Source organism: Mesoplodon bidens (assembly GCF_964165515.1).
Source record: "Mesoplodon bidens genome assembly, chromosome: 17".
NCBI classification, from domain to species: domain Eukaryota; kingdom Metazoa; phylum Chordata; class Mammalia; order Artiodactyla; family Ziphiidae; genus Mesoplodon; species Mesoplodon bidens.
This window is the reverse complement of record NC_138174.1, coordinates 59,649,021-59,664,908: the sequence shown is the minus strand read 5'-3', so window position 1 is coordinate 59,664,908 and position 15,888 is coordinate 59,649,021. Positions and strand designations below refer to the sequence as shown.

Here is a 15,888-nt window from a genome sequence, read left to right as displayed (position 1 = left end):
TTAAGATCAGGAGGCATGGGGCATTTGTACCTATGGAATATCACTCACCTTTAAGGAAATCTCATTATATGAAAATTTAGGGAAACTGGCAATCAGCCCTGTATTCACTACAGAATTGATTCAATAATCTATGCGTTTCTAGTATGAATTGTTGACGATTGAAGCCATTTTATTATCTAAGACATTCAAATGATCACTTCTGCATGTAAAATAACATCAAAATAGATGTAAGAGCTATAATTTAATGTTTATCAGATATCTTGTGCTTTTTTTGTACCTTCTCATTTAATCCTCACAATTTTCATTTTACAGGAGAGAAAACTGAGGTACAGTTGATTTGAATCCAGGCAATCTGAGGATCGAGTCAAGCTCTTAAGCCTTTCATTCCCTCCTTGTCATGAACTTAAACTTCTTCTTCTTTTTTTTTTTTTGGTTAATAGTGTCTGTGAAGCATGAGTCTGTAATATTAGGGAAAAAACTGGCTGGCTTTAAGTGAAAATAAATTGAAATGGAAAGCAATTAATTTCTCTTAATGTGAATGAAGTTTGATCTAAATGCTTATAGAGAAGGGATTTCATGTATGAAAACTTACCAGAAAAAAAATCCTCTTCTCTGAATAAGCAGTCATAGCATTAATCCTTCTGTTTTTTTAATCTTTATATTTACATTTTTTATATTTGTTCTTAAAATTTGGTATTTTCTACCAAAACCACAGGTATCTTTTCTCTCTCTCTTTCTGTACATACAAATAATGGAATATATGTATTCCATTATTTATCCATAAACCAACTGAGAATCATTGCCCTGGCCCTCTTTACTCATCTATACATCTTTCAGTTCTCCAGTGTTTGGAAAGGAAGTATAAGCAGTAGAATAACCTGCAACCAAAGAGGCTTTTAGTCAAAGCCTTGCCCAAGCCTGACTGGCTGTTTGCGCCTCAGTATCTCTATATGTAACATGAGAACCATAGCAGAACCTAAAAGACAGGGTTATTGGGAGGATTACATGCAGTAAGGAATGTCAATAGTACCCTCCCTATGGAGGAACTTTAGGATTCGAGGCTTCTAAATCAGCCTGTTTGCTGATGTGCTGGTAAAAGACAGTCTCATTTTGGGAGGTGCTGGTTAAATTCCAGCCCTTCTCTGAGTCAATAAGCTAGGACTCAATATAAGCCCCACTCAGGCTGGCCTGCCTGTTCTGTGTCAGTTATAAACTGCACCTCTAGCAAAGACAGGTTTTCCTCCAATGTGTGGTGGCCTTGAGGGAGATTGAGAAATAGTGAAACAGAGATCTAGGAAAATTAAGTTACTGAAAAATCACTGAAGTAATATACGTTGGAAAGCACATGATGGCACCATATGTATAAAATTTTCAAATACAAAATTTTTTTCTCTATGGTTATTGTTAACAAGGCTGTTGCCCCAGAATCATACCCCTGCCTCTCCCTCTAATAGAAACCAATTACTCTTATCTGAGTTTCGGGAGGAAGCTGCAAGAGAAAAAACAAGAACCGGTTAGGACCAACTAGACCCAAGATGGTGGAGAATTTAACTTCCAGTAGACCTTGAGCCTCATTATACACTCCTCGTAATGTATTAGCTAAATGACATGCCCATCAGCTGATGATTGCCATGACAACAACAGGAAAAGCCCAGACAATTGCGGAGAAGGAGAGTTGCATCAGTTCCGGGTTCAAACCACACCCCTGTTCTTGGATAACTCATGAATATTCCTCCCGCTGTTTCCAATTCCCTCCCTTTTTACCTGGACCCTCCTATATATTTGGTGTCTCCACCCAAATTGGGTTAAGAAGTTAGTTTGTGAACTAGGTTCCCACTTCTCCATTCCTTGATCATTGAATAAAGCTTGTGCTGTTCCAGTCTCAGCATTGGTTTTGCTATTGGTTTTGGCGCAGAAATCTGATCAGGAGAGGAATCTCCAGGGTCTCGGCCCTGGCTATGACCCCAGCCTAGGTCTGGTAGACCAGTTGGGTAACATTTTGACCAATCATTTTTATGTGGTCATGAGACTTACATACGGATTGTTTAGATTTCTTTCTTTTGTATCTTTCAGGAAATTAACCTCTTTTTATTTTCTTTTGCCATTATAAGATTCCTTAAAGAAATCTGAAAAAAGACACTCAAATGTTTCAAAATAACTATTTTGCAGTCCTAAATTTTTTATACTTAGAATGTATTAGAGTATTTATAATTTTAAAACACTTTATTTTAAAATTACTTTAGATAATGTTTTTTGAAATGGCTTTTTAAAAATTGCTTTTGAGGATGTTTGTAGCCATTGTGTGGAGCCAGAAATTAAAGAAGGATTTGACACTTCAAAAAAAAGTCATTTATAATCATACTTCAAACTTTAGTTATAGCTGAAAGGGTCGTTACACACATAAAGGAAGTTTCACTAAATATAGTCAGCATTAACGAGAAGTGTTTACAAGAAGAACTGAAAATAAAACCTTAAGACAAATTTTTTGATTTAAAATTCTATATTTTGTGTGTGAATGAATGTCATTTTTGAGGAAATTACACTTTTATGCAACATAATAAAGAAATGAGAAAATAAGCCAAAGAAAATGTTATTTAGCTAAAGTAGCAGGATAGTCTTAAAATAGGCACATAACTAGCCCATGGGACAGCTGGATGCTTCATCTTGGTCACGCTGTTGGTCTGTTCAGGAGACTTGCCTATCCCAATTTTATTGCAATATGTCGTCTTCTAGTTTTAATTGAATTACATGAAAATGATTTTGTCCTGATAAATAATCTGGATATTCTTCACTATAACACAGGGTTAATATTCTTATAAATATTAAACCAAAACATTTAAATTTCTTACTGAAAACATGTCTCCCTTCAGGTCAAGGATATAGGGGAAGGCAGAGTTTGGTTTCCTTACTTAAAATGATAGCCTTGCAAACCCAGTTATTTTCGTGAGAGGGTTTTCCTAATTTATTTATATCTTCTATAAGCATATCAGGGAATAAACCTGGAGGCCCTGAACTCAGGTTTTCCACAGAGAAGATAATCTTTCAGACATAAAGACACAGTAAACTCTTCTATCTTCATATTTTTAAAAACCCACAGGACTCAAATAACCATTATTTTTTTTCATTGTGCTATAGAATAGCAATACTCTCACAATGACATTTGAATCTTTAAAAGAAGGTTAAATTTATCTCATTATAAATTGAGTGATTACATTCATTTCCTCAGGTTTGTGCTCTGAGGAATCTGGGAATCAACCCCAGTGCCACTGGATTTTAGATATGAGATATTGGACAAGTTACTTAAACTTCTCAGAGTTGATAGAAGCATAACACACACACACACACACACACACACACACGTGTATATATATATATGCCTATGGCTACCATGGCTCATAGAAAGCATTTATTAAATATAACACAAATTATAGAAATACAGTAGTGATTTAGCAGCCAAAATATCAAGCTAACTAAAAAATATTCCAATGCTCTGGTCATAACACCATCCTCCAAAATGTGCATAGTTTTCCCCAAAATGTGCATAGTTTACTTCAAATGTGTGAGCACAGCCTAGGTGAACCAGGAACACTAGTAATTTGACTGCAATAATAGAATGACTATGTTAAATAATTAATTGCTTGGCTTTCATTCATTCACTTGAAATATATTTAATGAGCTTCTGCTCATTAAATGCTGTATGCCAGGCAAGGGTCTGGGCAGTGTAGATACAATGGTAAACAGTACTCGCCTGTATGGAGCTTACATTCCAGAAGGTAGAAACAGCTCAGTAAGTAAGTAAACAAACGATTCACCAAGATAACTTCAAATAATGGTAGGTACTTTGAAGGAAATCAACAAGAGTCATATGTTGAGTGACAAGGTTAGATCTACTTTGAATTGGGAGCCCGGGAAGTACTGGATGAGGAATTGACATCTAAGGTCATAAGTAAGGAAGAAGGAGCCAGTGAGGCATAGGTCTGGGGAATCAGTGTCCCCAGCTGCATCTGCAAGGAAGCAGGAAATGCAAAAGACTCTAAAGAAGAACGAAGCTTGCTTATTTGAAAACAGGAAGAAACCGATGAAGGTAAGAAAAGCACAGTAAGTGAAGGGGGAGTTGGGGATGGGATCTGGGTCATGGAAAGCCTTGCTGGTCATGGTAAGAGTTTGGAGGTTTTTAAGCAGGTGAACGAGATATCTGATTTGGAATTTAAAGATCGCTCTGCCTGCTGTATGGAGAGTAACTATGTGGGGACTTAAGAGTAGAAATAGAAGACGGATTAAGAGGCTATTTTGTCAGAGAAGACATGCAGAGGTTTGGCTTCAAGTAGTAGCTGTGGAGATGGAGAGTGGATGTTATAGGCCCTATAACATATATGCTCCAGAAGGGCATATTTTGGAAGTAGAGTTGGTAAGACTGCTTGACATGAGGAGAAATGAGAAAGGAATCAAGACAACTCTAAGGTTTTTGGCTTGCAATTGAGTAGTTTGTGATACCATTTTCTGAGATGAAACTTAAGGAGGAAGAAGATGATGCCATGAGGAAAATTTTCAGAGCCACCTGGCCAATCTCAAGTGTTGGATGTTGTCCATTTCTCCAAATGTGATGCGATGACTTGGGAACTGAGAAAACCTGCCTTTTCCTTCAACCTTTTAAAATATCATTCACCTTCTAGCTCATGCCTAAAACTTTATGCAAAAACGTGAATCTTTATGCTTAACATATGTCCACAGCTCCATATCTGCAATTCTAAGATCCATTTAGGTTGAAAAACTAGAAGATTTGCATAACTCACTTGGTGGCAAAACTCATCTGATGTGATCTCAGTTGGTGGCAAAATCAAACTTGGATTTAAGTGAGGCCATTTATAGCCTTCATCCCTCTTAGTATCACAATTCACACATTTCAGCGCAGAAATATTAACACATCTGATTACAGGGTGCCACACTAGATCTTATTGGATTACATAGGATATGGTATATGTATGATATTATCTTTATAAAATCAAAAGAAAATTGAGAATTCTGAAACACATCTGTCTCAAGGTCTTAGAGAAGGGATTATACAGCTTGTACTCTTAAACTTCAAATTGGACAGTACTTAATTATGTATTTTACTAATTGGTATTAAAAAATGTTGAATCCTTTTGTGAGAGAATGGGTTTACAAAGTACACGCTGCTTAGGGGAAGAGAAATTGGGAAAACAAACCTTGCTGACATTACAATCTCTTTAGATCCAAGCATGGAGACCAATGTAGGGGACTCCAAAATAATGGATTTTGAGGGCAGGAAGGTCAGTACTCTTATGAAAGAAAAAGTCATACAGACCGACAGGTTAAATTAATCAGCAGTTGTTTCACTCTGGTAAATATAGAATTATGTCAAAACTGGTAAATCGTTTTGCCCAGTTAACAAGGAACAGCTTGAACACTTAATGTCATTAATTCTAACTGTACATTTTCCACATTTTAGCTTTTCTGAAATTGGCATATATCTTAGAATCGATGTAATCTTAAAATGGACTCTGATCAGGTAGAAGGGATGATGTGTTATTGCCTGAGTGTGCTCGGCCTTGGCTGTTGTTTCTAACAGCATTATGGGAAAACTGAAACCCTCAATGTCTCAATCATAAACTATCTAGGGACCTTAATAAGATGGTGTCTTTGTTCACTCAGGCTGCTATAACAAAAATACTGTAGGCTGGGCGGCGTATAAGCAACAGAAACTTACTCCTCAGAGTTCTGGAGGCTGGGAAGTCCACGATCAAGGCAAGGGCAGATTTGGTGCTTGGTGAAAATCATATTCCTGATTCACAGATGGCTGCCCTCTTGCTGTGTCTTCACATGGTGGAAGAGGCAAGGGAGCTATCTGAGGCCTATTTTCTAAGGGCACTAATTGTATTTATGAGGGTGTCACCCTCATGAACTACTCACTTCCCAAAGTCCCCACCTCCAAATATCATCACATTAGGGATTTGGTTTCAGTATATGAATTTTGGGCAGACACAAACATTCAGTCTATAGAAGAAGGTCTTAATTGTTACCTGAAACCTTCCATTGTCAGTATCAGTTAAGATCAAGAAAGCCCAAGTATCAAAACTTGCAGGATGTCAGCAACTTCAAAGAAAACCCCAAAGACAATATATTGGGACATACTTAAAAAGTATCACTAGTTTTCTGGGTGGCATAGAGGGTGATATTTTATGAGAAAACAGAGCTCTCTATGACTCTTTGTGGGAAGAGATCCAAAAGACTAAGATCTGGTGAAGAAGTTTTGGAGTTCATTTACCAATTCATTTTTTATTCTCTTCCTTCTTATGAGTGCAAAATAGTGAGGTATGAAAAGCATATATAATATTTTGCATATTTTTCAACAAGTATAAATTAAAATTTCTAGTTATAAGAAAGCATTGTCAGTTTAATTGGCTGATTAAAAAGCTCTACATGAACCAGGGGTGCATCTTAAAATTGATAACATCTCAGATTTGATGAAACACTATTCTCCTTTACAGAAAAAGGCTAAAAGGACTTGGGGGTAGAGGGATGACTGTGCAAAAGGCAAAGGTTCCAATCTCAGATTATACTTCTTCTACTCTGCTTTTATTCTGAGCCCAGGTTCATCTTTCCCTTTGGCCTTTTCCTGGTACTCTGCTGCTAATGCTTAAATGGAGTATCCACTTCATTAATTTCCAGCATTTCCAGCACATAAACCTTTGAGTACAGGTCAAAAACTGGACTTTTGGCCACAAGCAACTTAGGTGGATGTTTTTCCTAATGATGGCATATGCCCAGAAAGGTTAGGCTTTATTTTCATGAATCCTAACCTAATGCAAAATAAACTTTGAATTTATATTCCTTCAGTTTATCCAGCCTACATGATTTTTCTCTTAAATTCTTATTATTAAAGAAGAGTATGAGACCATTTATCTGTAAAAGTTTTTGATGTGCAAAATTGTATATCTACAGGTTGCAAAAAATGCACATGCAATAGAAATTTTGTCAGATTTTCAGCTTTTAGCCAAAACACATTAAATGTCACGATTCATTTTGTATTTAATCTTCCTAGAATGTCACAGTGACTAGGACACTGGTTTTCAGATTCTTTTAACTTGACTTGTATTAGTCTGAATAAAACTGTATCCATTGAGGCCAATTCAGATGTGCTAACACGATGAAAAGAAACACAAATCTTAATTCCAAAAATATTAGAAAGTAAAGTCTCTGTGGATATTTTCTGTAAGTATTTTTGATGTTGCTATAAAGCATATTTTGTAAGTAAAAACTATCTATAGTCTAATGGCTAAGTGAATATGCTAAGAGCCAGACTATCTGAGTGTGAATTCCAATTCTGCCACTTTTTAACTGATTTTAGCAAGGTACTTATTTTCAATGTTCCAGGGTTTTTTTATGTGTAAAATGGAGGATGCTAAGATGCTGTTACTATTTTATAGTGTTGTTGTGAAGGTCAAGTTGAAGCCATACATGTAAGCCACTTAGAACAGTGCCTGTTACATAATTAATAATCAATAAATTTTTATTACTGCTATTAATTTTTAAAATCTCTTTTATATATTGCTTTCCCTCATAGTGGCAGTTATTTCTCAGATTTCTTTCCCTTGGGTCTTTCAAACCTCTAGCGTACTTCATTATGACACTTTCTTCCAGGTCGCTTGTTTTCTTATTTTCTCCTAAATGTAGCTCTGTTCTTTCTTATATAAACCAACTTAGATTTTGTAGGCACAATTCTCCACGCATTATTTCAGGTAGCCTAATAAAAGTCTGGAGTCCAGTAAAATCTGGAGAAGGTAAATAAAGTATCTTTCTAAGAAAGAAAAGTGACTGGTACAGGAGTATGAGGTTGGGAGGAGGGGAGACTGTTATTTCTTATATTTTGTATTGTGTCCATTCTGGTGTGTTCTTGTGGGAATTTTTTCAATTCTATTTGTAAAAGTTGTATAAATATATAAAATAGACCATGAAGTCATTTGGCCTCCCAGCCAACAATGGAAAATATATGCTGACAGTTATTTTTAACAATTGATGGAATGAAATTTAATGGGTCAAGTCTGGACCGGAAGGCAGGGTGTGTTACTGATTTCTCACTGAGGCTGCCAAAGCACTCTTCTTTCTTCTGGAGTACAGTGGGGTAACACATTTAGAAATGACCTACAGGAACCCTTTGAAGGTTCATTGCCCTAAAGTTAATTTCAGTACTTTAAGAACATGACAAAAATATTTATAGTATATATTTTAGTAATATACTATACCCTATATACAGTGGTGTGCTGGTAATATACTATACCCTATATACAATGGTGTTCTGGTAAATGTTTCACTGCTGTACCCCTACACCCATCTTCTCCCCCACCCAAAAAAGCAACAACCTGTTTTGCCATACTTTCTGGTTTCCATGGTATAAATACTTCCATTGTGACCAATTTCAAAGTACCAATGTGACATCACTGAGAAGATTTGGGAAGAGATAGTAGGATACCGTTATAGGATATTTCCACCACAAATATCTAACAAATGTAAGTAACCTCAAGAACATAGATAATAGGAAAATATGTTAAAGCAACTAAGAAGTGATGAGTTTTAAGTATTTACTGTCTTTGATTTTGATGTAATGTATTTAATTTTAAGTTTATGTGATTAAATTTTTGATAATGGCTATGTTTAGTGACTGACTTTCAAACTTCCTGAAAATTAAAGAATTGATGCTTATAAGCCCATAAGAGCTGGCTTTAAGCACAGTACTTCTGTATATATGTTATTTGATGTTGCCCCTTATAACATAATAACATAGGTTAAAATATTGAAGCTTAATCTCATGTGATGTCCCTCCCTCCCTCCCTCCCTCCCTCCTTCCTTCCCTCCCTCCCTCTATCCTTCCTTCCCTCCCTCCCTCCCTCCCTTCCTTCCTTTCTTCCCTCCTTCCTTCTTTCCTTCTTTCAGTTTTTGCCGATTTGCTGCACATGTCAAGGACTTAAATGGGCAGAAATCACTTTGGACAAATGATCAAGTTACTCATTTATGGTGTTGACATGGGGACTGAAACAAGGTTATATTTCATTAGAATTTTATAATATACACTTTCATTATATATCATGACATAGGTGCATACCTGCCAATGTATCTAGATACAGTAGAAGATCTATCTTTGTTTCTATGAGAACCATGTTGAATGCTATGGAAAGAATCAAGAAAGGTGAGTCACTAAAAAAGCTCTCTAGGTATGAGCAAGAGCTGTGAAAGACAGAGATACGGAATACCAGCTGACAGTTTCTGTATCTGATTATACTGCTAGCTGCTGTTTTAAGTTGGACCACTTTAAAGAAAGAAAACTGGAAATTTTAGATAATGAACTTCTGAATGTGGAAAATACTAATCTGTTGATTTCTAATCAAAGCAAATATCCATATATAAAGAAAGGCAAACAAATGTGTTTTTATGTTAAAATAAATTTTAATTTAATTATTTCTAATGACTACTTGCTTGAACCTTTTCTTTTTTTCTTTTTTTGCCATTAACTGACAAACTACTGCTCCAAACCCAGTGAATAATATGGCTTCAACTATATTTATACTTATCATTTCCAAAATTTATAAATGGAGATTAAGAATGCTGTAAGCCAACCAGATAATTAATAGCTTTAGATGTTTCTCTTCATACTTTAAAATCTGACTAAATTCAACAGAAAAAAACCAATGTAGCTAGTTCACCTTTTTTGTTGAAATTATTACACAATCTATTTATTTTAGAATCAATCTGCTAATTCCTAACAGTTCTTGTTTACATCTTGTTATGTAGTCCAGGCATAGTAGGTACTTCTAAGGGGAAAAAAAATCCAAATTCTCTTTATCACAAAAGTCTTTGTCATGAATGTGACTTTATAGATGCTTCTAAGGGGTGTGTGTGTGTGCACAAAATAATTATTAAGGGATTTTTGTTTAAAAATTAATATTAAATTTGTTACAGTCACAAAATTTTAAATTTAGTTCTTTGTTAAGTTGTAAATCAATTTATAGAGTTATAAAACAAGAAGAATTTAATAATACCTTAAAGAGATCTATAATTAATGATTGGTGCTATTTAAAACTTAAAGACTAGTAAATATTTTAAACTAAATTTTCATTTAACTAGTCAAATACACTTTTAAAGTAATTTGATTTGTTGATCAACATTCAAATGCTCAAGTAGTACATTTACTTATTAAAATTATTAAAATGGTTATTTGTAAGTTCCATTAAATATACAGTACTTTTCATTAGTATTTCACTTGCATTTTAACTTTAAATCACAAGTTGAAATCAATTATTCAGCAACACATTAAATTGAAATCACAAGTCTGTTCTTCTAATAGGACAAATTCTCTGGAACACTACAAATTATAGAAAGTAAAAGCCCAGATAGCTTAACACAAAGATATTAACACCACATGCTTGATTCTCTTAGGCTTTTCTATGCTTAATTTTAAAATCTCCCTGGGTTTAAAGAGTCTTATTTGTTAAATAAACAATTTTATTATCCTAAGCAATTTGGAGGATACCTTCTTAGCTGGTTATGATTGTGCAATGACCAGAAGCATTTGACAGAATATTCACTGGCCTCTTTTTCATGACATTTATGGAACATCATAAGCCCTATTTATAATCTCTCATATTTAGAGCCATAGCCCTATAGCCCCAGAGGTCTGTTTTCCAGGGCTACTCGTGGAAAGCTGAAATTCCCACCTATGATGCTATATTAATTGATTGGTCTTTGCATTTCTTTGGCTCTTAATATTTAAATGCCTCCTTTGCAAGCTAAAAAGACCTTAAATATTTTGGAGATCCTACATTCATTTCATATTCATTTTATCTGTTTGGGGCCATACAACTTTTGCAAATATAATAATGATACATGATTAAATTTTGAACATCTCTCATGGCTTTAACTATTTGGCCAAGTCTTCCAAGATCTTTCTACTGTCAGAAAAGCATTTGAGGCTTCCTGTTAGTTTAAACAAGATCATAGTGGTGATTCTATGACTTTACCACCAGAAGAGTGGAACGGATGTATGCTGAAGAGAATTCATCGGTGCTGTCTGTTCAATCCTCTATTTTTGGATAATGTCTTCTCTATGAAGAAATCATGCCTATGACATGAGAATATAAAGAGCCCTTGTAAACATTTTAAACTTCTTTAATTATAAATCCTGTCAAGTTGGACTATAACCTCCCTCAAACCCTTGGTCTCCTGGGTCCCTTAAAAAAAAAAACAATATCATTGATTTCTCATGAAAATATATGGAACATAAACACAGTGGGCACATAGATCAAAGATGTTGCAGCAGCAGCTGTAGTATAAACATCATATGTCTTCAGGATGGGCTACGACATACCACCATGGGCAGAGGGGGTTGCGGGTGTGAAAAGGAGGAGAGGCAAGTCAGGGAACGGTCAAATGTAGCATTATTTCAATCCCACCTTCATATGTTTCTGTATTTTGATGGAAAATGATTAGAATGTAATATGTTTTTTGCGTTTGAATGCTGCACCCTGCATATTATTAGAAAATTCACTACATACGTCATAAATCAAATGGCAATCATAAAATCTCAAAATACACCCATAAATCTTAAAAATGCTTTTCTGAGATGAGACTTGGTGTGGGCTAGTCAACTTTTCACAATACCAGACAAGGAGGCGTTGGGCCCACCAGTAAATCTGTTCAAAAAAGTCATGTCAGAAACTACCAGTCCACTGAATTTTTTTTTAATCTAGATTTCAAGCAGTTACATTTCCCTTTGTGGCTATCCTTGCCTGCTACAAAAGTTGTCCTATTAATTGCTCAGTGTCTTGAAATCATTTTCTAAGTAAAATGTGATCTTCTCATGGGGACAACTTGTATACCCTGAGACCACGTTTGTATGCATAAGTTGAAATACAAAGTTGAGAATTTTAAGTCAAATGCTTTCAACCTTTGCTTGCAGCAAATCAGTCTTTGGATTTCAATTATCATGGTTCCAATTATAACGTGGAAAATAGTTTCACTTGAAATCAGCTTTTAAAATACTCGAGTCAGTAACAATCAGCTTTGAAGGACATGCAACTTTTTTTTTAACCAATGTTTTCACTCTATAGTTGTTTTTTGGTTGTTAACATCTGTGTTAACATCCACTCATCTGATGGATGGGGCACAGCTGTAGGTATTAGCTCAGGAAAGAGGATGCTGATCTAGATTAGAATGTATGTTTCCTTGTACAAAGAAAGTGAAATGCTAAGTGAACATGAGTCCATTACTCAAGTCTAAATTCACGTCACCAGAAGATCTTATTGATGAGTTTGAAACAGATGCAGGGCTTAAGACAAAGGCAGGAATAAAAGATAAATGCTGGAATGTGTGTGTGTGTGTGTGTGTGCAACTTGTTAGGTTTTATGCTGATAAAAGCTAAAAGTCAGGTGAAACTCTTAACATTAAAATTACTTTGATGTTACTTTGAAAAACATATCAGTTTTCCGTCATTTGGCAAGCAAATTTTTTCCTGGGTAATCTCTCCTTTTCTTCCCTTCACTATATATTTTTCTAAATCAGTACCACTCCAAGCTGATATTATCTATTTATTTAACAGTTCAATCAATGAATGTATTTATGCATATTCATAATGCAGGCCACTGTTTTAATAGTGATTTCCTGGACTGTATATTCAATGTTTTATATAGCCTTTCTAAGGATCACAAAATTATTTGAGAAATTTGGTAATTGGAAGAGATCTGTATTATCAAAGTGAAGAATTGAGCAAACTGTAAAAGTAACTGTGACAATTAGGGACAGAAAAAGAAAGGGAGGAGAATACTTTTACCCTAATTCAGATTCCAGGCAAGAGGAATTGTCATTTATAGAACTATCTGGAAAATTACTTTTATACTTTAATTCATTCAAATAGTATAAGCTTTGGCCTCATTGATAGTTCATACTACATACATATAAATTATGATCAAATCCAGGAAGTACATATTTTAGTAAAAGTGACTTTTTGTGATAGAAAGCCTTGTATTCTGTAGTCTTCATCTTTTTTTAAAAAATTCAACTTTCTTTTATGGTTACCACTGAATCCAGTTGTCTGCTGTGGTTTGAATACATGCAATGAGTACTTAACTCTGTGGTTCTACTCAAGTGTGAAATTAATAATGGTGCTGGTTTGCTGTGTGGCCTCTGACTCACTTCCCACAATTCGAGGAGGTGTCAGAATTATGGCTTCTATTAATATTTCTTTGTGAGGGATTTGCACACCAATCAGATTTGCTCCCAGAGAGAATCAGAAGTACAGTAATAATATTTGTTGTTCTTCATTTCAAACCTAAGAAGGCACACCGGTCTCACCTTGTCAAGTCATTTCAAACCACCCACTGATCTGAACTTGTTCAACTTGATATCTCTGAGCATCTGCCGTGATTGTGGCTAAAGTGGTCAAGAGCTGAAAAACAAAATAGAGTCCCTGAAAGGTACTTCACTAGGATGAAAATCAACTTCCAGAGAAAATGTTTTCCATTTCCCAAGAAGCACAGCTAACATCATATTTACTGTGACTCATTTAGTGCAGGGGAACATTTCCTCATGGATTCAGTCCTGAAGGTAGGTCAGTGACATTGATAGTAAATGCATTACAGCAAACCATAAGTATCCTTTTGTGTCCAAAAAATAGAGGCTTTTATTTAAATATCATGTAAGAGATGTCTAAATTCTGCTGAAAAGAGTTTACAGTGACTGAGTAAACTTAACACAACAGGAGTAAGGAATAATATTATTCCTAAAGAAAATTTTTGTCCATAGGACTTGTTTTACTTAAAAAAAAAATCCTCTCACCTGTGGTATCCTTTGAAGTAAAGAAATACAGCTCAACAAGTCTACTTACCACAATTGTGGCAGGTTTTTATTGTTGTTGTTTTTGTTTTAGCTTATGTTTCCCCAGTGAGAGGGATTTCTGTAGGTTTGACTATTAAATCAGTTCAATACAGAGCTCTTCTTCTACTGACAGAGAAGCATTTTGATTGAAGATCTCTTTCAACCTTGAAAAGGTCAGTTAAATTTTACCCCAGCCAATGGTTTTATTGTCTGAGTTGCCTTGAACTGTGTTTCAAATAATAGGGCCTCTGCTCTGCTTTTAAATTTAGTACTTTCTAGAGTGTGTTGCTTTTGTTTCTCCTAAAAGGAAGGGCACTGGAGGCATTTTTTTTAAAAGTAAATACATAAATACAAAACAAACTTTAACCATTGTTAGTATTATTTTTACCCCATGAGAGACATACTTTTCAGTTCTTTATGAAAAGAAAAATTTTTGTTGGGAAAAAGCTTGACGCTTTAATTTTTACACAGAATTCAGCTGGGTCAGGGTACCAATGCTTTGTAATCGATAAAGGGGATATGATATCTAAGATATGCATTTTTAGCTAAATCGATATTCTCTGCTTCCTAAATGGGCATTTCACTGCATATGTTAATGCTACCAATAGTAGCATAAAACCCCTTCTCCCTCCTCTATCTTCCCTAATCTCTCCTGAATGCAATCACCTGAAATTCCACCACTGAAGGCTTTATTTCTGCCTTTAGATGTTTTCAATGTCACCATAATTTTCCAAATCTTTGTTGAAAAGAAAATTTCTCAGGGAAAGGAAATATTTTAAGAAGTCATCAGTCATTTTTACCTATGTCAGAATTAACTTTGGTTCCATTCCTGAGATTGGATGTTGATCAAGGAAGGAAAACCACACGTACTGTACTGGAGATTGGAAAAGGTAGAGGATGTGACTTAGGGTACAAAAATCAACATCTCATTAGTAATTTTAATTGATTGCAACCAGGAATCTTAAGGCTTTTATAGGATTGGCATATAACTTGAATGTTTACATAGAAAAAAGATTTCCTCATGCCCAGGTTGCAGACTAGGCTTAGAACATGGTTTTTCTTAATCAAAAGTTGTGTTGGTGGCACTAAAACAGAAACTTCAAATTATTAATACCTGCTATTATTTTCCAGTAACATATGTCCCCCAGTCAGTTAGTGGTAAGTCTCCTGCTTTCACAGGGAGATCCTATGAAGACTGAGCCCTGTTCCATGTAGCTGACTCTAGTTGGAAAGGTCTAGGAGGTCTGCCAAGGGTAGAAACAAAATAACTTGAAGGTATTCTCATGACATTTCTGATTGCCGGTAGTACTTGGATCTCTTCTCTACTTTTCTCTCCTCTCTCTGGATGATCTCATACATTTTCATTCCTTAAATACTATATTGTGCTGATGATTTCAAAATTAATATCTCAGCCAAGACGTCTCCTTTGATCTCCAAACTCACATATACAGACATGCCCACTAATCAGTATTTCCACATGAACATAACTAAGCATGAGCTACTGATTCCTACTTCCACTCAACCTTGGTCTTCCATCCCTTTTGTTGGGGAGGGAGAGACAAAACCAATACATGCATTAACGTTCACCCATTTCCTCTAAGGGTCAGTCCTGGTTCCCTACTTTCCTCACTCCCGTCTCCACCATCTAATCCTTCAGGAAATGCTATTCAATCAAAGAGCCCTACGTTTCCCTGTCATCACCATGATTGCCCCAATTGAGGCTGCCATCGTCACGCGTCAGAGATGCTTCTGTGGCCTTTAACTAGCTTTCCCACTTCCACTCCGGTTTCCCTTAAAATCTAATCTTCACAAGGCAACCAGAAAAGTGTTTTTTTTTGTTTTTGTTTCTTTTAAGTTAAATTAGATCATGACCTCTGCTGTACTTGGAATAGGTATGAAACTCTCTCATTGCACTTGGAATAAAATTTTTACCTTGGTTTTCAAGCCTCTGCATTATCTGGCCACTGCCTCTTTCTCCAACTTCATCTTCTGCCAAACCCCCTC

At 35.4% G+C, this 15,888-nt stretch overlaps 1 long non-coding RNA gene across 2 annotated transcripts in view; it reads left to right on the top strand.

Moving 5' to 3' along the window:
- LOC308605097 overlaps positions 1-1,005 on the top strand; it is a 42,401-nt gene extending 41,396 nt beyond the window's left edge. For both annotated transcript variants that reach the window (XR_014013600.1, XR_014013601.1), the window contains exon 5: positions 313-1,005. This is a non-coding gene — a long non-coding RNA (uncharacterized lncRNA). The remainder of the gene's footprint in view (positions 1-312) is intronic.
- Positions 1,006-15,888: the final 14,883 nt, after the last annotated feature.